The 23985-nt window shown below is 38.6% G+C and overlaps 1 long non-coding RNA gene across 1 annotated transcript in view; it reads left to right on the top strand.

The window, feature by feature from the left end:
• Positions 1–23985, top strand: part of LOC120773841 — a 306574-nt gene that overhangs the window by 267135 nt on the left and 15454 nt on the right. The gene's annotated exons all lie outside the window — the stretch shown is intronic.

Here is a 23985-nt window from a genome sequence, read left to right as displayed (position 1 = left end):
AAACTGAAGCCTGTACCGCGCGGAGCACACTCAACGGCAGCGGCGGCGACGACGACGATGACGGTAACAGCCACGACCACCGACCGAATCAGACACGATGCGCTGGAAGTAGCACACACACACAAAAACACATGCGCGCACTAGCAATTCAACAGCATGGCGAGCGAAGCGCACCAACCACTAGCGGCCAGTAAGCAATAAGAAATGTTCCTAAATACATACTTACATATGTATTACTGCTGTATGCGTATAAATAGCCTGCGAACAGCTGCTGCTGCCAGCAAAGAGCAATAACGCGCAACCGGTTTGCCAGCCTCCTCAACCACTCATATTCACTCACATGCACATGTAAATGCTGGCAGGTCGCGCCACCCCAAAAAGCAACAAAAGTACGAACAAAGCACTCTCTGAGCGCCTAACGCGCCGTGCACTCGCGCAAACAGACGCGCGCTCACTCGCTTGTTGGAAATTGGGCGTATTCGTTAGCATGCGCGCAAGAGAGAGTGCACCAAAGCAGGCAGTTATTTCCCCTGCGTTTACAAATGAGTACCTGCTGGTGTGTAGCGCTCAATTATAAGTGCTGCGCGCTCTTATGCTACTCATTGTCAGCGCGCTGCCTGCGTGTGAGCGGTGCAACACTGTCTTATGGTGAGTGGGGCACTATTGCGCACTCGCTCACACGAAAATCGCAATGGAGTCTGTTGCTGACACTTCTGGGATGTGTGTTGCCGGCACAGAGCGCGAGTGCTAACGACAGCCCCGTTGCCGCCAGCCAAAAGCAACAACAATGTGCAAATACAACAACTGCGCGCCGTTAGTGTAGTAAAAGCAAAGTGACTTGGAGAGCGTTCTGCAGTGAGTAGCAGCGTTTTGTGTGGTAAGGGGGCGTTGCTAAGCAACTGGTTACGCTCAGCGTAAGCATTAAAAGGCGGCACGAAGGACGCGCTGACACTCAGCAAGCGTTTTTTTTCTTCAACTTTTGTTTTATGACTGCCTGACGGTGTATGCAGCCACGTGCGTGTGTGTGTGTTTGGGTAGGTGTGCGTGCGCTGTCTCCTGTCGGAGGAGTTTGTCGAACCAATGGCATTTTTCAAAGTGACATTTTGCTCTTTGCGCTTCTTATTGTCGACAGGCGCTACCACATGCCGCTGTTGTTGTTGTTCTCGGCTTGTTGCCATTGTTATTGTAGTTGACTGCTGTTGGCTGTGTGCTTTTTCTTCCTTGCCCAACAAGTCTTTGCCTTTTCTTATTTTTCTTTTTTTTTTTTGTGTGTTTTGTGTTTGTTTTCTCTTTGCTCTGCTTTTATGTTTCTCAACTGGTTGCTGTTGTATTTACTTATGTAGTTGGTTTTGTTATTGTTCAATGTGTTTGTGTTTTATTGTAAGCTCAACTTCGGCTTATCAACTATCGCCTTTTGTTGTTTTTGTTGCTATACGCTTATTTTTGTTAGCTGTGTAGTTGGTAATTTTTGTTGTTGTGTGTATTTTTATTGTTGTTATTTTTGTGTTTTTATGTATATTGTTGTTGCGGTTGGTACTTTCATAGTCATTTTCCAAGGTAAAATGTCAAATACGCTGCGCTCTGTCATTCGTGGCGGTTAGTTCGTTGGTTACTCTCCGTAATGCTCCAAGGCAGATATCAGTGGTGTTGCACGAATTAAAACGAATGGGAGCATTGTGTGTTGTATTGGGGTTATTTACACAATTTAATAAAATTTGTCCGTTTATTAGGGATAATTTAATACTGTCTATTCATGAAATCTGATCGAAAAGAGGAATTTTATTGTATTCCTATTATACTTTACCTGTCGTTATTAATTTTTATTAACATAATAAATTTGTCTTATGGAATAATTTCCTTCAGTGCTGGCAATCCCAACATATCTTGAAATTTTATAAGCTCCATCAGGGTTTTCCCTTGTTGAAAGCACTTAGTGAAATAAGTTGAGATTTTTCATTCCAGAAACTCTATTATAACAAAACTTGGAGTTTTCATAACTCAAACTATTGAGTTAGTAAAAGAGGTTAAATTTCTTTTTATAACACGAAGTTTCTCCAACTCGGAGTTTTTTTGTGGACTATGGTGAATGGAGTTAGGAATGTTCAACGTTATTTAAAAGCATCTTTCGAAGTTCTGTGACGGTTAGCATATTTCTTTGTATTTTTTATGCAATTAAAATCAAATTCGTTTTCTTTTACTCTGCCGAAGCAGTCCTATCTTTAACATTCTATTCTGAGAGAAAATATTCCAATTTCTACCATAGCGTATCGTAAAAATAACCGAACTTTTTGGATACAGAATAAAATGCACACTATTATTAGTTACTATTTATTCAAAATTTGATTCAATACAACGTTTAGAGCGATCATCCATGCCATTTATAGAAATCTTTTTCAGTACCTCGGTTGGGACTGCTTCCAAAGCTGAGGTATCATCAAAAAAAAAAAGCTCCTTTCACGTTGGTTTTCAGTTTAAGAAATAAAATATAATCACGTGATGCTGATAAATCAGGCGAATACGGAGTTGTTGATGAGATAAATACATTTTTCAGCAAGAACTCATTTCCTGTTCTGCCTTTATTTAGTTCATGTGGAACAGACCTTTTTTTATCCAAATATTCAGTTAAAATTTTTTAAATAATGATTTCATCGTATTTAATCCCTCAGTTATTCTCGTAATACAATTTTTATCTATATAAATAATTTCACGGACTTTTTCCACCAATTCAGCACAATTGCTTGCTTCTGGACGACCTGATTTGAGTCTTCATTTGAATTTTAAGGACCATTTTTAGATCGTGTAAATCACCTAGCTTATGAAATTCCCAAAACCTTTTTCGCAAACGTTTTTCATCAATTCGTTTGTCCCTGAATAAAAAAACTGGGTCTTAAGCATTGCTAGTATTGATTGATTGATAGATATATTGATGACATCGTTCAATTTTACCGAAAACTGGGTCTTAAGCCTTGCTAGCATTGATTGATTGATAGATAGATTGATGAAATCGTTCAATTTTACCGAAAAAAGTAGTTGTTTATAAAAGAAGTTGCATGGTTTACTAGCAAAATTTACTGTGAAACTGTATACATAATTTCACATGGATACCGTTTGTAATCTCTGAGTACCATGGACATCATTTGGAAAATGTAGTTTCGAAAAAAAAGCTTTTAAAGTTTTTCATGTAGAAGTTCTTCGACAGTACAGCGAATTGAACAGAGAAGCATTTTTTTTTTTACACTAGTCTATGAATTTTTTGATCCAAAAAAATTTAAAATTTTTGGATTTCTATACTTGTTGCCTCATTCTGGACGACCTTCGACTTTTCGTTAAACAGTATATTGAAAAAGTGAAAAATGTGCTGCTTGAAAATCGTCAGGTAAAGGGTTAGAGAGATGGCAAGAGAGCTCGACATCTCTCGCGAGTCCGTTCGAATGATTTTGGTGGACATTTTGGGTATGAACAGGTCTCCTTGAACATGTTTAATCGTGCGAATTACTATCCCGTACTCATGGAGAGCATTATAATTGCCGATGAAACATGGGTTTTTGAGTTTGACATGCAAACAAGTCAACAATCATCGAAATGGAATGGTTTTCAGTAGGTCGAATATTTCAATTTTTTTACAAGCAATTATCATTGTCTTCACTTTAATTAAAATATATAGTAAAAATTTTAATGTTTTCTACAATTTTACTGCATTCAAATTATCACCATAGCCTTCATATAAACCGTTTAATAACATTTTCCATGCGCCGCCTCTGTCGCATAAATGTGTAAGAGTAACATGGAAGTTCTCAACTATATTTTTCTTGCATTTATTTTTGTTGTTTTTTGTCGGTTACGCCAGTGTTATGCCCCAACAAACTGAACTCGAGGAAATCAAAAAACAAAAAACCAAAAAAACGAAAAGAATAATAAAATACAGAAACAAAAACAAACCTCAAAGTAAAGCAAAAATATCCGCCCCTTTGACTTTTCGAGTGAGCGTATTGTAGCGACAGCAACTTGACTGTGTCGCCGTTGGCGCTGTCGCTGTTACAGCTATTGCTGGCGCAGAAGTCGACAACTGTCACGAATACACTTGCTCGAGCTTTTGGCGCTGCATATACATAACATACATAGATACATACATGTACAAACATACTTTGGTTTTCTCGCAACTTTTATCTTTAAAGGATGCTTCAACTCAACGCTGCGCTGTCCAGGCGCGCTTGTCGCCATTCTCCATGCATACTATATATGCATATTTGCTTGTGTTGTTGTTGTTACCAAGTTCAGTTTTTTTTTGGTCTTTTTTGCTGCGCCAGTTTTTGTTTCGCCAAGCTTTCAATGCTTAACATGACACGGTAATAAGCCAAAGATCAAAGAGGCATACAAATTTTTAAAAAGAAGCATTAAAAATAAGAAAAGGTGGCAACGGCAAGTAAAATAAAAGAAAATGTAATGAATTGTAAAAAAACGCTGAGTTTATTGGCGAAGCAAGCGTAGAAAACTTCATAGTGACGGTTAAATGTTGCCAAGTGGTAATGTGGTGGGCATGGTTTGCTGCGCTACGATGCGGTGTGAGGATTTGAGGGGACAATTGCGTGCATATATACATATGTTTTTGTTTTACACAATAATTGAATTTTTTTCAAATTTTTTTTTACTTCATTTTATTTTGTTTTTATTTTTATGGTTTTTAAAGTTGCCATATGTTTTTAAAATATACTTATTTTGTTCATTTTTCATTATTTGCTTTGAATCTTAATTTTATTATTATTTTTTTGGAATTTGTGTAATATTGCCATATTTTTTATATTATTTTACTTTTTTGTGTTCTATTTTTTTTACTTTTTGTTTTCAAAGTATTTGGTTGTTAAAGTTGCCATATTTATTCATTTAATATTTTTTTTAATAAATTTTTCAACAAATTTTCAAATTTCGTTTTTTATATTTTAAGTTTAAAAGTTGCCAAATTACATTTTTTTAGTTTTTATCTATTTCTTTTATAATGTTTTTATGAATTGTTTTTTTTTACGTAATTCTGTTGTTTTGAATTTGAAGCAAAATTTCACCTTTCGTTTTTAATATTTTTTATTATTAAAGTTGCCATATTTTTTATTTGTTATTTTTTTAATTATTTGTTTTTTCTTTATCTATTTTTTAAGGGAATTTTTTCCATTTCGTTTACAATGGCGTTTGTTGTTAAGGTTACCATAATTTTTATTTCTTCTTTTGTTTTTTTTTTAGTTTAATATATTTGTGTAATATATTTTTTCAACATACATATTTTGAAGTTTTGGTTTTTACACATTACATTTTTTACTCATATTTTGTTCTTTTTTTATTTTTTTTATTTTTATTTTTTTCATAATTTTCTTTGTAATTTTTTATATTTAATTTTATTGTTTTGAGATATGTGTTTTTTAAGCAATATTTTTAATATTTTTTTGCCTTCTCATTTGTTGTTGGCTTTACCTACTGAGAACTGTAAGTGTGTGTATGTTTGCTTGTGAACGCGTGAGTGGGCGGGGGCGGCCCCTCTGTGGAACTAACAGCAGCAACAGCGCCATCGTCATGAGCGTTGCGCATTCGCGACTTTTATGATTGTTGTTTCGGCTCTCGCTGTTGTTGCTATTGTTGTTGTAGGCAGGCGTGTTTTCTGCTTCGTTCAACATTCGTTCGTCTGCTGTCAGTATTTGTCTCTTGTCTATTTGCGTCAACCAGCTACCTTCCACGCCACCGGGAATACAAATACATAAACAAACACAGCACGATACGTACACACACACAAGCGAACAAATGCAAATATCTATATATATATGCTGTCAATTCTTTCCATTTTTTTTTTTGCTACAAACATACATACTACATACTTATATGCGTGGAAATGTTTTTAAAGTGTGTGTGTGGGGCAGCAATTGTTGTTGGTTGCTTAACGAAAAAGGAAACAAAGAGACGAAAGCGCAGCAGGGTAAGAAAAAAATATATATTGCACATTAGGGTGTTAAGCTGTGAAGTGTTTGCTCCAAGTTTTTGTTGCGCTGCCCCAGCGCTCCACTGCTTCACCATTTGTTGTAGTTGTTTTTTTTGTTTATAGCTTGTGCGATTTCACATTTCGTCCGCATATTTGTCTGTCGCGCAGCATAAATGCGCTTTGTGTGGGAACACTTCTACATACATATGTATGAATGTACGTACATACCTACATATGTATACATATCTGTATTTATGTGTGAATGTATAGTATATGCTTTGGGTAGGCGTGTGATTGTGTTTAATGGTGTTGGTGTTAATGTCAACTGCCACTGGTGCTACTGTTATGTCCTCACAAACGCAACAACTCACAATGAATACTCCCTCGCATACACACACACACACACACACACAAATACTTTGCAAATATACTTGTGTATATATGAAGCGTACATAAGCGAGCGTATATTTCCATTGTAGCTTTTGTTCGCCGAATTCTAAGCGCTGCAGCGTGTTGTGTCGTCGAACAAAGTTTAGCGGAAGAGTGAAAGTTGCGTTCTTTACGATTGATTCGACAGTTTTTGTCAGGTTATAGCGAATTTATATGGGCGCTATGCGTTTAAAAATTGATCAGAGTCTTTGTGTAACAAAGAAAAAATTTTTAAATAACAAATTCTTCAGGAAAAACATAATTTAATAACTAAAAATTATTTTTTTTGTAACCTTTCTAATGAAAATAAGTAGCAAACAGGAAATATTCCAATTGGTTCTGGATTAGGTCAGAGGGTTGATCCTATCAATGAATCTCATTTTGACAGCTGTTGATCCTTAATGTTATTCATAAAATTGGATCACCAGATGGATGAAGCTTTGTGAGCTTAACACACATTTATTAGGGCGGCTAATATAATTCCCAACCATTACGTTCGCTTAGGGTCTACCGATGTATGTTTTTAAATCTTGGTCTGGCAAAAGCCGGAAAATAGAAGTTTTAAAACCCATCACGCCTTCCTCCTTCCATACAGTTTTGGCAAAAAGCTCAAAAGGAAGCTCATCATCTAAGAGTACATCAAGTTACCTTCTCGCCAATCGGATGAAATTGGGATAAGAGTATCTTCCTAGCAACCTGATCAGCTTTGCAGTTTTCGGCGATTTCGTTGTAATCCTGCACCCACACATGAAGAAGCTTGAAGCTATTGCTAATGAAGTCATGCACTTCTTGACTAGTTTTGAGCGCACGGTCAGCGAACTTAAAGCCAGTTTTACCACTCTGCTATTGTATTGAATGCAAATCTGTATTAAGTAGGATCACTTCAAAGCGTTACATGTACTGTTAGTTAGATGATAGCCATTCCGCTTGAGCACCCGACAGAAGACTCAACTTCTTACTTTCCCCTTAACTTTACTATACCCGTCAAAAATCTCACTGCAACTTTTCTCCTACGGCTTCGCTCTCGCTCACAAATTCTTCGCAGTAGTCCTTGCCTCGGGCGCTTTATACACCAAGCTTCGCTAAGCCTAATAAAAATATTCGCTGCGAAGCACTTATCAACTATGTCCACTGATGTCAATAAGGACCTTTGAAATTTGAACACTCTCCAACTGTTTGGATAGTGAAATTTTTCTGAGCGCCTTCCACCAGACACGACACCACAAAACATTTTTGGCTTAAATATGGTTTCTTAGAGCCAGCACGTCACTTTCGGTGAGATGACCCTGATCTTCCCAATCGATTAGCAATACATGGCGACGGATATCATCTTCACTCTCTCTTCAGTGTTTCCCTGCCTTGAAATCTTCCTTTTAGGGAGAAGGCCCAAGTACAATAGTCTACCGGTTGAAGAATAGAGCGTCCCCAACCATTGCCTCGTTCCTTAAATTGTTTTAATAACACCAAAAGATATTAACTTGAAGGAGCTCCTATCTATTTTCAGAAGTGCCGTGGCGAAGGAGAATTAAGCTTATTAAGAGCTCCAATAATTCTCTTTTACTGTATCATACAGTGGGGACCCCAGCTACTTAGTAGTAGTAGTCTTGCCAATGCGGGACAAGTGCACAAGAGATTCTCCATTGTTTCCCTGGTGCCCGCTCTAAACATTTCCTGCAGCCTCCCCGTTCCGTCAGCCCCATCCTGCGAGCGTGTGTTGCCACCAGACAGTGACCAGTTAGTATCCGATCGTGTTTCTACAGTCTCTTCTATCGAGTGCCAATAGGAATTTCGGGTACTTCTGATCTACCGTTTTACACATGATTTTTGCAGTCTTGCACCCAGGTAGCTCGTTCCATCGGGTTTTGATTTTCTTTACCATGTTTCTGTCCAGATCGTCCTATAGACAATGCATGGGCTCCCAATATTAATCACGTTTTCGGGTGTTAGTCGTACATCATTCTTGGCAATATCGTCCTCTATTTTATTATTCTCGATACTTTTGTGACCCACTCACTCACTCTTTCTTCGACAGCAGTTTGCTATTTAAGACTAACTCAAAGTGCTTGGTGCGGTCCTTGAGAGAGTTGTGTCTCATTTATCGAAGGGAACCTCCATAGAGGAATTGTATGCTTTATTGTAAACACAAGAAGATCCGTTTTCTCCGGGTTCAACCCCAGGCCCGCTTGCGATGTCCAATGGTCTGTAGACACCTAACCGTTATTAAGATGGCAATGTCGTCCGCATATGCCACTATTTAAGGGGCTTTGCCGTCTATTGTCCATAGAAGCGGTGACAGTACACCATATTGCGGAGTACCTCTACACACTTCCTTGGCCATTTAAGCGTCGTTCTATTTATCCTTCTAGAAGGTAAAGCGGCTTCCGATTCAACCTCGTATAACAGAATCAACACCTTTTGACTGGATGCCATTTAGAATAGATTCCGTAGAGACGTTGCTGAACGCTCCAGAAATGTACAGGAATGCTTCAAAAGGGTATTCCTTATATTCAAGATATTAAATACTAGTTTATGGAGTGTCGTCTCTACTGTTCTGCCTTTCATATAGGCGTATTGCGCTTTGGACAAGCTTCTAGACACGCTGCGGCCACGCAATCAAAGATCCGCTGTGTAAAATGTTTAGAATTTTGTTTTTGAAACCCTCTTGGTACTATCATCATAATTTCTATTAGTAAATATGTTTTCGTGACTACAGAACTCTGACTACACTTGCTATCCAATTCACCGTTGGTGCCTTTTACAAAGACTATTGAACGCTCCACCATATCACAATCAATCACAATAAAAACAAACAAATAATTATTCAAATAAAACACTATTCATGTGTTTGTAGTAGTTTTTGTTATAGCTGCTACTGACGTTTTGGAGTGATATGCACATACATACATACTTGTACATATGAATTTAAGTACATATGAAGAAGTTGACAGTTGCTAGCATGCTGCCAACTGCTATGTGTCACTGTTGTCCATCATTGTGCCACATGTGGCATGCTGAACAAGACGTTCAGGCATTTCGACATTGTCGTTGTTGTTAACGTTATGCAACTACTACAAAGCTTAGGGACTGTTATATGTTGTTGTTTTGCTGCATGAACGCCAACTACCATACGCCGACTCGCAGATCGATGAAACTCACCTTTCGTTGTTGTTGTTGTTGCGTCGCTATGTATCCACCCACTTTACCGGCCAGCAGAGTCTAACTGCGGCTTAGGACGGCTGCTTGCTTCCTTGACTGGTCCGTCGGCTGCTACTTATTGCGCCGCAAGAGATTTTTTCTTGCTACGTGCAACAGCGAAACTATATATGTATATGTATGTTTTTTTTGTTTTTTATTTGATTTTTTAAGTTTTTGTGTGCTTTTTCTTTGCTCAAACACTTTCTTTAGTTGTTTTCGTTGCTGCGTTTTCTTGAAACTGCTTTGTTGCAAGTTGCATATAGCAAGTTGTTGTTTATATTCTTTTGTCCTTTAAGCTTTGTATTTGCACCAGCCCTTGGCTTGAGGATTAGCAACACACACATACATATGTATGAATTCCCAATACCATTGCCAGCATTTATGTACTTATATACATACATAAACATACATATGTATGTATGTATATGAAATATCGCGTGTCATGCCACTTGCTTTTGTTGCTTGCAACTGATTTCTGCGCTGATATCCAATGAAGTTTACTTGTCCTTGTAGTTTCTTGTTCCACCCAGCCTAGTGAGTTGGCTCACATTATTCTTTGTTGTTCTTGTTGTTTTTGCTAGTTGTCGTTACTGTTGCCACTGCTACTGCTACTGCATTCGCTTGCTGTTTCATGCTTCATATATTGTTGCTATTGTTGTTTGGCTTGTTGGCACCGTTGTTTGGTTGGCAAAACTGTCACTTGTTTGCAACTTTATTGTTGTTTGTACTTTGCATGTATGCAAGCATGCATAATATGGCTTTCCCATTGCAATTCCGGCTATTGTTGTTAGTATTATTATTGTTGTTTTGCTGCACTACACTTGCCGGCGTTGTTGTCAGCAACGTTTTCATATACAAACATCATGCATCAAAGGAGCACAGTTTACATAAATATATTCTCTTACATCGGTACATACATATGCATATCATGTACGTGTATTGGTTTAGTTAACCGTTTCTTAGTCGGTGCGACAATGTTGCACAGTGTGGAGAAAATGAAAAAAATATTGTTTATTATTATTTTATATTAGAAGTGCCCCAAAAAATTCAATGTCTGCTTCTCTCTCAATTGGTGGGTTTTAGAAAAAGAAGACACTGAAGCATTTTAGGCCAATAGTTCATGCAAAGGAATGAAATCAAACCGATGTTGGTAGTCGGATTCTAATTCGGACCAAAGGAATCAAGCAAAGATTCATGACAGAGATTTTAAAATTAATGTACATTCTTCTTCTTCATTGGCGTTGACATCGGTTGCGCAGTTAAAGCCGAGTTTTCAACAGAGCGGAGATGGTGTGTGTCGAATCTCTTTTCACGGGTCTTTTCCAAGATTTAGCGCATGGTGAATATCTGGTCAGTTGTTGATTTTCCAGGTCTGTATCCAAACTGATAAGGTCCAATCAGTTTGTTGACGGTGTGCTTTAAACTTTCACACAGTACGCTCGATAGAACCTTATTATTCGATGCTGAGGAGGCTTATCCCACGGTAGTTGGCGCAGATTGTGGGGTCTCACTTTTTGTGGATTGGGCGGAGCACACTTAAATTTCAATCGTTGGGCATGCTTTCGTCCGACCATGTTTTACAAAGAAGCTGATGCATGCTCCTTATCAGTTGTTATTTGAATAGCTCGGCCGGCAATCCTTCGGTCCCCACCGCTTTGTTGTTCCTCAGAGGAGTAATTGATATTCGAACTTCTTCATGCTGGGGCAATGGAACATCCACTCTATAGTCATCGATTGGAGAATCGGGTTCACCATCTCCTGGTGTTATGCTTTCACTACCATTCAGCAGGCTGGAGAAATGATTCCTTCCATAATTTCCAGTATGCCCTGGACATCAGTCACTAAATCACCTCTGGGGATCCTATAAGAGCAGGCTCCGGTCTCTTTCTGTTAGTCGCTGCATCTTTTCTCAGAATTTTGCAGCATTACCCTTGTCGGCCAGTTGTCAAGCTTTTCATACTCACGTATGTCGGTCTCTTTTTCTTTTGGTCTGCAAATGTGTCTCGCTTCCCTCTTCAACTCTCGGTATCTATCCCATTCCGCAGGTGTTGTGGTCGATTGTAACGTCGCGAGGTAGGCTGTCGGTTTTCTCTCCACTGCGACACCGCACTCCTCATCGTACCAGCTGTTTATTTTGCATTTTCCGTAAAGCAAGAAGCTGTACGTAAAGAGCTTGAGATTCCGGCCCACAGTTCCCTTTTTCCGAGTTAGTGATTAGTGCTTTCAGAAAGCAGGAGTGCAAGTCGAGTAGAAAATCGTTCGGCTGTCATTTTTTGCTGCAAAGAGGCGGGTGCGTATCTTGGCTGCAACAAGATGGTGATACGAGTTGATCTTAGGACCTCGGAACGTACGCATATCTAAAACATTGGAGACGTGTCTTCCGTCTATCACAACATAATCGACCGTTGTGCCACAGATACCTTCTTTGTCCACCCTGGCGTTAAAGTCGCCAAGCACTCTTTTAACATTGTAACGGGGGCAACTCTCATAGGTGCGCTCCAAGCGCTCATAGTGGACATCTTTAGTCATATTTTCCTTCTCTTCCGACTTGTCGTGGGCGCAAATCAGCGATATGTTGAAGAACTTTGCTTTGTTGCGGATTGTGGCTAGACGTTCATCCACCGGGGCGAATGCCAGGACTCGGCGACGGAGTTTCTCTCCAACCACGAATACCACAGGGAACTTGCGCTCTTTTATATTTCCACTGTAGTAAATGCCGCAAGGACCTACTCGTCTAAGTCCTTCTCCCGTCCATCGCATTTCATGGACGGGATGATGTCAGCCAGCTGGGCAACGGCATCTTCCCAATTAAGGGAACGGACATTCCAAGTGCATGCCCTTAAATCGTAATCTTTAATGCGTTTGCCATGGTCATCAGCTAAAGGGGGGTCTATCATCCGAGGCTGTTGTTTCGATTTCATCAGGAGCGTTTTTTACGTGGCGGGCCCGAAATCCAGCGCACAACCCTGAGAAGGGATAATTTTTTAACTTGTCTTCAAACGGTTGCTCCTTGGCTACCCAGAGGATACTTGGCCCAAGACCGTAGGTCGTGAGAATCGTTTCTGGCCACTCCCAAGTAAATGGCGCTCAGAGAAGCTTCCTCACTTGAGTGAACTTCTACATATGACTTCATCCAATTGCCGATTAATCAAGTCTATTAACTTCTGAAAATTTACTATATTTTTTGTCTTTATTAAATATAATGAATACTATATTAATTTCAAAAATTACCTTGATTCACAATTCCTTCATTGAACACTGTTCACTGTTCCTTCTGGCTTAGCATCTTGTCCCAAAACGCAGATTGTCGTCATGTTGTGCTTGTTGGCGTTTTGGTTATTTTGATTGCGTGTCCACCCATAACTGGTAGCAGTATTTAGTGTGTAAATGTGTGGTCATATTTTATGTCTACTCATAAATTCTGACATGTTGTTCTTCGACTTCGGTTGACGTTGCTTACTCTACTGCTTGCTTTGGCTACGCTTGTGAATGTCCACATAGTGATCACGCTTAGGTCCTGTTGCCTTGTCTTTCGACAACAACTCACAGTAGCCATTTTCTGTAGCCACCTTATGGTCAAGCATTACATTACATTATGTACTTCAGTGATTTAGTGTTGTTGTTGTTTGAATATCTGAATATCCTTTCGACTTGAAGCAGCTAGGTGTTTTGGGTATGTCTACATAGCTAGAGACATAACTCAACCAAATATATTTAGCGATAAATTGAAGTACGCATGAAACATGATGAAGTAAGTGAAACAAGTAAGTCAGAGAGTAAGTTCCTTAAAAACAAAAAAAAAAATTGGTTTTCTTTAATTCTGAACGATCTTTTGTTTCTCATTCTGTTGATTAGCCCATGAGTCAAGTTGAGCCTACGTAACGGAAGCCATTTGACAAAGCAAAAATTATCAATTCTATTGCATTTTTCAAAATTATTCAGGATATGTTTTCCGTCGTTACAAAAACAATAACAAAAAGTGTGTTCCTTTTTAAGGCCTTGAATAAAAATAAGTTTTTCAAATCGAATACTTCACGGCGAAATATATCGCTCCACGTCAGCAGCTTTCAGCGGACCTGTTTAGTTGAGTTTTACAGGGTTTGTCCAGAAAGTAATAGGACTGAGTCGATTTAAAAAATTTTATTAAACCAATCGTTACAGTTCTTTAAAAACATTCAAAATAGGTTCCTCATGCGTCGCGCTGCCAGCGCGATTTGCAAACATTGGAGGCGTCACGAAAGGTATTCTCCGGAATAGCCTTGAGAGCCGAGGTGCATGCTGCTTAGATCCCCTCTGTCGTCTCAAAATGCTTGCCTTTCATCGGTCTTTTCAAGGAAACAAAAAAAGGGCGGCTGCGGAAGCGTTGGGATGTCGGCCTTGGTTAGGTAGCTGTTTACAAGAAAGGCGGTGTGAGCCGGGGCGTTGTTGTGGTGTAACTTCCTATCGGCAGCGATGTCTTGTCGGACCCGATTAACCCTTCGTTTGAGTCTCTTGAGGACTTCCACATAAAACCTGACGTTGACGGTTTGTCCAGTAGGAATAAATTCATGATTGACGATGCCTTTGAAGTCAAATTGTCTTTTTTGATTTCAAAGGCATCGTCAATCATAAATTTGGAGCATCGTTTTCACTTTCGATTTTGATAATTCAAGCGTTTCTGTCGCAGATTTACCAAGTTTCACACAGAATTTAATCACGCACCTCTTTCTAACGAACGCTGCATTTTTGCATTTGCACCACTCACAGAAACACGTCGCGCGAAAATGTTTGTCCTGACTCTCCAGGTGCTCGGGGACAACTAACCAGCTGCTCGTTCATTAACTAGGAACGCCCTCTACCGAATCCAGTCGGTACACGCACGCTCCGAAGTACAGTAGCGGCGGAAGAAAATCAGTCCTATTACTTTCCGGACAAACCCTGTATATTTTCAGAATTCCTATGTACGCCATTTAAATTCTTTTAAAAATAATAATTTCGAATTGGTTCTTGCCACAAAACATATACATTTATTATAGCAGCATGTATGTGTGTGATTAAGTATTTTTTGCAATTTATGTTGGCGACTGTATGCTAAGTGCCCCAAGCGATAATGCATTATGGTAAAATATTTTTCTGGTTACTTTTGCCTAGTTTGTTGCCAAATGCATTTATATGCAACATTTCGGCCGCATTGGTTCCGGACTTGGGCGCTGTCTTTGTCTCGACGTCGGCCTCGCTCGCTGCAACTGGCTGACTGTGGCTTTGCTGTGCTTTGCCACATCACAAACCTTCGGCATTTATGCATGTGCGCCATCGCCTCTGGTTAGGGCATACATCAGCAAATTTAAATTGTGTTCCTAGCGATATGCAAATACATACACACATACACTTACACTCACCATTTGCTATGTTTGTTTACTTGTTGCGATTTGTGCATGCAAATGTGTTGCTTTGTCACATGTGTCATGCTGTCAGAATGCACGATGGTTATGCATGCTGTGTTGTTGTTGTTGTTGGCGTCGTTGTCATGTCGCAGCATCTAAATACGAGTGCTCATGCATGGTCCTTGACTGCTGTCCTGCTGGTATTCTAATGGTTGATCATATTTTCTGTTGTTGCAACATGCATGCATATTGTACATTGTTGTTGTTGTTTATGTAACTTTTGCTGCCGGTGCTCATTATTGTTGTTGTTTTACATTTTGTGCTGCTTGGTGTTGTTTTTGTTATTGTTTTTGTTATAATGTTATTGTTGTTGTTGTTCATGACGTCCATCAAAACTTTTGACAGTTTGAGGCAAAACAACAAACACCTGCCACACACACACCCACACACATGCAACACATGCAACGAGCAGCACTTGACTATTGTAACCGTGTGCATTGTTGTTGTTGTTGTTTTCATTATTGCTCTGCATATCGGTTGCATCATCGTTGCCATCATTCAACATTGTTGTTGTTATTGTTATTTTTGTTGTGGTTAAACTTGGCTTTGGTGGTTTTTGCGGTTATACAATTACTTTTGCAACAAACTTTGCCACACATTACACCCGCTTACTGGCCACACCCGTCGTCTAGCACCACTATCCGCAGCATATCACCTCTACACGGTAAAGCGTAAGTGCCACACAACTCTTCGCTTTATCGTTGCATATATTTCAAAGGTGTAGCTTTGAGCAAAAAAATGTTGCAAGTGTGTGTGTTCGTGTATTAACAATGTAATAAAAATGGAACTTTTCCACTTTGTTGGTAATGTGTGTAAGCGTTAATACACCTACATATATATATACACCTTACCACTAAAGCAACGCATGTGTTGCACGTTCATGTTTGCCACAACTTTTTCACATGCGCGCTCGTAGATCGTTCGTCATGCGTTTAAACACACACACACACTCTTGCACTCACATACGCATACACGTGTAGGACACTTGACCTTTTGAGTGCCAGCTCCCACCAGCATATCCTGGCTTTTTGTCCACCACTTTCCATGTTAGTTCTCTACTTCAGGGTTTTTCCAATATTTTACCGAGCCAGACACGCACACACATGCACATGCATATTTATCTTACACATTTCAAGTGTATTTACGTTGGTATTTGCGGTTAATCCTGTTGTGCATTTTATTTTAGTTGAAATTTGTGGTCTCTATCTCCGAGTCCAATAAAGTGTAATAAGCAAAAGGTGTACCTGTGCGTTTGCTGCCGTAGTAGTCGCACGTTGCAGGTGGCAGCGAGTACACGGATAAAAATCCTTAACACATAAGATCTCTTCTAAAAAATATAAAATTTTCAGGAGATATTAACGAAGTGTTCCACTGTGGTGTATCGGCTTAGAATAAGCAAGTTAAGAGAAGGGATATCCGGGTCTTTGTTGTGGCAAATTCACAGGACCATAGTTTTAGCTAAGTGCTTAAAACCCATTGCGGCCTTCCATAAGGAGATGAAACTGAGTTCTATATATAGAAAAAAGTGACAACTAAGCTTATTAAGGGTGATCCATATCGAGGGTCCCTACTTTTGTCAAGAAAAAACACAGAAACGTCAAACTAAATGAGGAATTTTTATTATCATTCGAAACAAAATTCTTTGGCATTTATTTTTTGAAGTTTATCTTTTTCAACTGTTGGCTGCGGCTACATCTCAGATGGTTCATCATTTGAGTCCAATTTTCGATGACTCGTTCGAAAATTTCTAACTGGCGAATTACACACGTGGTGTTGTGCCCCAAGGCCTGAACCGAAGCGGGATTGCCCGCATAGACTTTAGACTTAACCTAACCCCACAGGACAAAGTCTAATGGCGTGATATCTCACGATCTTGGTGGCCAATCCATCGGCCCGGGCGTGAAATTAAAAACTTGCCTCGTGCGAGTCGTTCATCCACATCTATTAATGCCGATAATATCGAAACAGTTAATGAAACAGTGCTTGAAAATCGTTGTTTTGACAGCTGTAAAATAGCAGGGGATCTTGAACATCTCTTATGGATCGACTCAACATATTTTGGTTAGTGTTTTGGGTATGAAGCTTGTCGATGTTAAACTCGTACCAAAAGACCTGAATCTTTTTTGAAAATCGAAGTTGTGTAGAGGTCGCAAAAAATGCTTCACAATTTAGCAATTTAGTAATGTGTATGTAACGCATTCTTATTGCTGGAGACTTGTACTAAACCGGCAACCTAAAAGTTTATGAATTTATCATCGGAACTGTTCAAAAATGTAGCGCATGTTACTCTAAAAATGAACCGAAACCGAAATAACCCAAATTCAAAATGAAATTCATCCCAGCCGAGATTTACTACAAGTGTTTGAAAAAATGGATTAAGCGTTAGCATTCTGTATTAACTCAAAAACCTATTTTATTATTTTCAATAATAAAGGCAAAAAGTTCACGTAAAATTTGATCAGACTGTATTGAAACTTTTTTCTTCGTATACATACATATTATTCGTGATTATCAGATTTGAAGTATCCTTTAATGTTGCCCATATCTGCAACATCCTATTACTCATGTCCATTTGGAATCTATTTTTTCTTTCCTTTGCCGTGAATTATAAGGCAACTGTCTCAGTAGATTTTAACATGTATGATATCATTGTTGTAGTGAGAGTTTATTTAAAATTACTTTAAAGCGTATATCACGATATACAAAACAAATAGTATTCAATCATACAAATTCGCTGAGCTATCGAACCACCAAGGTGGTGCAGTAGAACGCAGTAATTTTCAGGACATTGTATTCAAAATGCTTCTCCCAGCGAAACTATAGAGTTCATGGTATGGAGTAATATTCTGTTACCAAAAGACTCTTCTTTCGGCGATATCAACCAGATTTAAGTTCTCATTGCTGAGATGAGATAATTGATCTCTAATCTGAACTCTGAACATTTTTTCAAGAAAAATCTTCATTGATTAAAATGTAAAAATGAATTCCTCATAGGAAATGTAGTAACAAACCAACGATAATACCTCAAATAGTTTATATTATATTATCGCATTTTATAATCTTCACCGTAACTTCTATTTTCTTCACTCAATATAATATTTCCAATGAATAATATATGAGAATATTTTATTGTAAAGTGAAAGGTATTGATGTTTCTTGTAATATCATTAGTTTTTCTGACTGAATTAACCAATATGCTCTAAGTAAGGGTAGAGCATATTGGTTAATTCAGATTTGCAATTCAGTTGGTATGTTGTGAGGGGCTGGAAAGTGTCAACTTCAATATTGTACATAAGTATAGACTGAAATCGAACAAAAGATTCTACACGTTTCAAGCAACATAGACTTCTTTCCACATTGTATTTGCCGAGACCTACAAACATTGTTTTTTGTTTTAGGGGGAAGAATTTCGGTATATTTTTCTTCAGAGCCCTCTATTAGTGGGATAAGAGATTAACTAATTCGTGATAGGTGTCAAATCCGGCGAAAAAAAAATTATTGGACGAATAAATGGATCAACTAAACCGCTTTAAGAGGTTCCTGTAAAAAAATTCCCTACCGGAATTTATGGACTTCACATTAAAGAACTGAAAAATAGAAAGAAACAGCTTGTGAGAGAGAGAAAGAGAGATTGTGACAACTCAAACGATTCAAAGCACTTCACAAAACTGTATGGGATCACTACAAAACTTTATAGTATTCTCTTGAAGAACTGAGAGAGAAAGAGAAAAAGAGGGAGGGAGAAAGAAAGAGAGACAGATTGTGACAATTCAAACGGTTCAAATGAATAATTTATTTTTCTTTTTAATTCATACTCTAAATATTTTCCAGTGTACACACTCATTTTGCTTGTGGTGGAACCGAAATTTGAATTTCGTAGGAGTATTAGAACCATAAAATGGTAGCTACTTTGTCGGTTAAATGGAAATTATGTTATCACAACAATTTGTAGGCTTAGAGACGAGCAAGAAATGTTGCAATTTTCAAGCAGACCTCCGCTCACATCAGCCTTTAGCGCTCTATCACTACAACAAACACATGGTTGAGGGAAAAAATAATGAAAATAATACAACAAATTCTGTCGGCGATTAGTGTGGTCGGGCAAAGTTGCTTTCGCACGGCACAACAGTGCTTGCAAAATGTGTGTTCGAGTTCGTTTTGTATATGTGTGTGTGTGTGTAGGCAAGTGTGCGTATTAAGATGTGTACCGGCGATTAGGTAGTGCAAACATAAAATGGTGAAACAGCAAAGGATATGCAACACACACACACACACACACACATTTAAGTATACAATAACACATGCATACGTCCTCCTGTTCGTCGTGTGCACAAAATTGCGGGGGTCACAGCAGAAGCTACCGGCTTTATGCAAATTTTTGCCATGAATTTGGTACTCATTCATTTAATGTGAAAAGTTTAATATGCAGCAAATTTACATGCATATAGGCGTGAAGATGACTTGCGTGCGTATGTGTGAGTGTACGTACATGTGTTGTGGCAAATATGCTTGTTCGCACATTTGTTGACTCTCGAAAGTGCTTGAAGAGATTTTAAGCGAAATTTGTTGGGTTGGAATTTAGTCTTCAATTCAAAATAGAAAATGAATTGTTTTTTTCATATGGTATACATATATCCGTTACTCTAAGCAATTACATTCATTAAATTTTTCCAAAATAACTCAAAAATATTGAAAAGTAATGGGAGAAGGTTCTTCTCCGCCTTATCTCACCAACGCAGTGAAGGTCTTCCTCTGCTTCTACCGACGGGTTTTGAATCGAAAACCTTAAAAACTGAAGCGTTCTCGTCTATCCGAACAATATGATCTAACTAGCGCAGCCGCTGTCTCTTCATTCGCTGACCTACATATGCCAATGTCGCCGTACATCTCGTACAGCTCACCGTTCCATCGACTGCGATACTCGTGGTTGCCAATGCGCAGTTTCTGGAGAACCTTTCTCTCGAACACTTCTAAGGCCAACTCATCAAATGATGTCATTGCCCATGCGTCCGCATCATATAGCAGAACAGCAATGATGAAATACTTGTAGAGTTTCATCTTTGTTCATCGAGAAAGGACTTTACTTTTCAATTGTCGACACAGTCCAAAGTAGCAGCTATTGTCGTCAATTTGAAATACTTTTAGTCTTACTATTACTTTTTACATAATCTTGTGACGTTTAAAATTTTTAGGCTCCATAGATTCAGGATCATATCGAAACCCGAATCATTAAGTATTATTCGGTAACTAGTCTGGGTCAAATTTGATACTAAGTATAAACTACGAAGGAAAGCAAAGTTATGAGATTCAAAAAAAACTTTGAGTATAAAGGGTGATCCATTTTTAAATTTTTTACTTTTTTAAAGAAACATCACAGAAACTTTATACTTAATGGGGAATGTTTATTATTATTCAAAGAATATTCTTCGGCACTTAATTTTTGAAGACTATCTCTTTGAAATGTTTTCCGCGGCTTCCTCTCAGATGGTTAATTTAAGCGAATGATAGGTGTGTTGTTTTGCTCCAAGGACTGAATCGAAGCGAATCGGGGTTGTCCGCATAGACTTTAGACTTTACATATCCTAACAGGAAAAAGTCTAGCGGTGTGCTATCACACTATCTAGGCGACCGGCATAAAACATGAAATTATCTGCTCATCGAAGTGTTCTCTAAAGATTGATGCGATGTCTGTGTAGTGGCGCTGTTTTGTTGAAGCAAAATGTCGTCGAGATCACGAGCTTCAGTTTCAGGCATTAAATAGTCGGTTATCGTGGCGCGATAACGGTCGCAATAGACGGGTACGTTCTCATAATTTTTGAAGAAATATGGACCGATGATTCCACCGGGTATTCCATAATGATCAATAAGCTTACGAAGAATGAAGGGAAAGGAACCAATTGATGCTAAATGATTGGTTGATATATTGCCTTGGTATTTAACTGTAAATTCGAAAAAATAAAGGTCTCACTTTTTACCATATACATATGTATGTTAAAGTTATGTTTTGTTATATTTTTTGATATTCACTTTGTCATAAAATACAACTCACACCTATCGCTAATGTTTTTGCAATATGTTTTTCTTTATATATATTTTATAATTTGTGTGTGTGCCTATACTATACGTTTGTCTTATACCTGACTTACATGTGTCCCCAGTTCATAATTCACTTTTATATTGGGTGTAAAATAAAATAAAATCCCGGCGGCTTGCCACGCTTACGTTTGTCATAAATTTGAGCAGCCTTTTCGTTTGCCAAGGACACCAATGTAATGTTAACCACAACGTCAAAGATACACGCCCATACATACATAAATATATACCTTTGTTACTTTCTGCATAAAAGAAGACAAAAACCGCTAAAAGAACACTGCCAAAAAAAGAGTAGAAAACAACGAAAATGACAAACTCACAAATATCGGCGCCCCCTTTGCTGGGTAATAAGTTCTTTTTCACAGAGTATTGTGTGTATGTGAAAGCTACAAAAAATCAGAAATCAAATATGACAGTTCGAGTAGAGGGAAAACTGTTAAAATTCACCATAAAGAAGGCTTAACTGTGGAGAAAAAAGTACATGAAAACGGGGTTTCATGTACAATATAATATTATGTACATGTGTATATAGTATAAAGTGTATGTAGCGTGAATTATTTAAAGTTTTCCTTGAATTTTGCTAAAAATCACCAAATTCGTGAGATGAAATGACAGTTCGAAGCAAAGAAATTTATAATAGTGTGTCGCCAATCTTGTGCAGCTAAGGGGCTACTTATCTTCTTCTACTTTATTGGCGTAGTCACCACTTACACGGTTATAGCCGAGTTTACAACAGAGCGCCAGTCGATCTTCCGTTTCGCTGTTTGGCGCTAATTGAAGATTCCAAGTGTAGTCAGGTCCTTCTCCACCTAGTCTTTCCAACGGAGTGGAGGTCTTCCTCTTCCTCTGCTTCCCCGGGGTCGAATACTCTCAGAGCTAAGGGCGTGCAGCTCATCTTTCCATCGACTGGGGTATTTGCCGTTGCCAATGCGCAAAGGACCATAAATCTTCTGCAGAACCTTTCCTATGAACACTCACTCATCACATATTGTCATCGTCCGTGCTTCTGAAGCATATACCAGGACGGAGATGATGAATGATTTGTAGAATTTAGTTTTTGTTCGTCGAGAGAGAACCTTACTTCTCAATTGCCTACTCATGCCGAATTCGAACCTGTTAGCAAGAGTTATTCTGCGTTGGTGTTAATGTTGGTTCCAAGATAGACGAAATTATCTACTATTTCGAAGTTATGACTGTCAACAGTGACGTGAGAGCCAAGTCGCGCGAGAACTGTTTGATTACAGAAGATATTTCGTCTTACCCTTTCGTCAACCTGGAGAAAGCAGAACTAACAGCGTGGTTGTCATGGCTAATGATATCGATGTCATCGGCGTACGCTAGCAGTCTTATATGTTAAGGAGGCTTATCCCACGGTAGTTGGCGCAGATGGTTGGATCTAGCTTTTTATGGATTAGGCAGAGCCCGCTTAATTTCAAATCTTCTGGAATGCTTTCGTCCGACCATATTCTACAAAGAAGCTCATGCATGCTCTTTATCAGTTCTGCAGTGTTGTTATGCTTTCACAGCCATTCAGCAGACTAGATCACCTCTGGAAGTTCTACAAGAATATGCTCCGGTCTTCATCTGTTTATTCTGTTAGTCGTCGCTTCTTTTCGTAGATTTTTCGGGCATAACTCCTGTCGGCCAGGTTGTCAAGCTTCCCATACTCGTGCATTTCCGCCTCTCTCTGTTTTTCTGCAAATGCGTCTTGCTTCTCTCTTCTACTTTCGGTATCTATTCCAATCCGCACGTGTTGTGGCCAATTGTCACGGCACGGCATGAGGAATGCCGCAAAGTATTAGCTGATCTTTGTTATATCCTATTCAATTTCTTAAGTAGAATTTCCATGATTCCATATATTTTAGGAGCGCTAGACCGCAAGCGCCCGCACTTAGTCAACGTTAAGACCATTGTGCTACTGTGTGCTATTCAAAGTAAGTACTCTTCATCAATTCATTGAATTTAATAAAAAGCCTGAGTATTTCCTACACCAGTGGCCCAATGTCTCTTATTTGGTAACCGCGTAATACTTCCCGCCTCATCCGCATAGATAATGTTGTAGCGGGTTATTATCTTCCGCGCATGCTCTACTTTTCGCCGAATCCACTTTTCTAGTTTTCTGAAGGTGACATTTTAAGGATAGGTGCGCTGTGATGTCCCCTACAATATTTCTAAATTCTCTTTTGCCTGGAAGTAGGAGCTTTTGGTGTGTCCACCATCAACCCATAATACCTCACAGTAACTTTTCGGTAAGCGGTGTTGCTAGTGTTCCAAGACCCGAGATTTTCTTCTAGGGTCCATTGCTTCAATTAACCTTTGAAGGAGATGTATGGGAAATTGTATTCTCACCTGCTCCCTTTATTTACATTTCCTATTTTTACTGGGCACCCAGATGATTTTTAACTCCTGAGAGTCTAGTTATTGCTTATATAATTCTCCTATAAGTTACCTTCTATCTTACCTTTCGGCCCGGTTTACCAAGTCTCTAGAACTGCACTTATTAGAAAAAGTATATATTTTCAATATGTTCATTACTTTAAAATTGATTTTGTAAAAAAATGTGATAAATTATCTTGACAAAAATGTCAGCGCAGACTGAACTTTAAAAATTCATATCAAATCCAATTCTTTACTTATACGGATATACATGTTTCTCGTAGATGACACCAATTTTCATGCATACTAATCAGATAAGTATCCTAGATACTCCTATATTCATATTCAGTTGAGTTGCCTTAGAAAAAGCCCTAAATTATGAAACAAAATATTAAATCAAAAAATTTGAAATATGTCATTTAAATAACACAGTGTTGCTATAACCGAGTGCCGCTGGTGAACATTACGTCCACGTGCATATCCTATGCACATAATACCTATGTACATATA

Source organism: Bactrocera tryoni, chromosome 4, assembly GCF_016617805.1.
Source record: "Bactrocera tryoni isolate S06 chromosome 4, CSIRO_BtryS06_freeze2, whole genome shotgun sequence".
NCBI classification, from domain to species: Eukaryota; Metazoa; Arthropoda; class Insecta; order Diptera; family Tephritidae; genus Bactrocera; species Bactrocera tryoni.
This window is presented reverse-complemented; position numbering and strand designations above follow the sequence as displayed.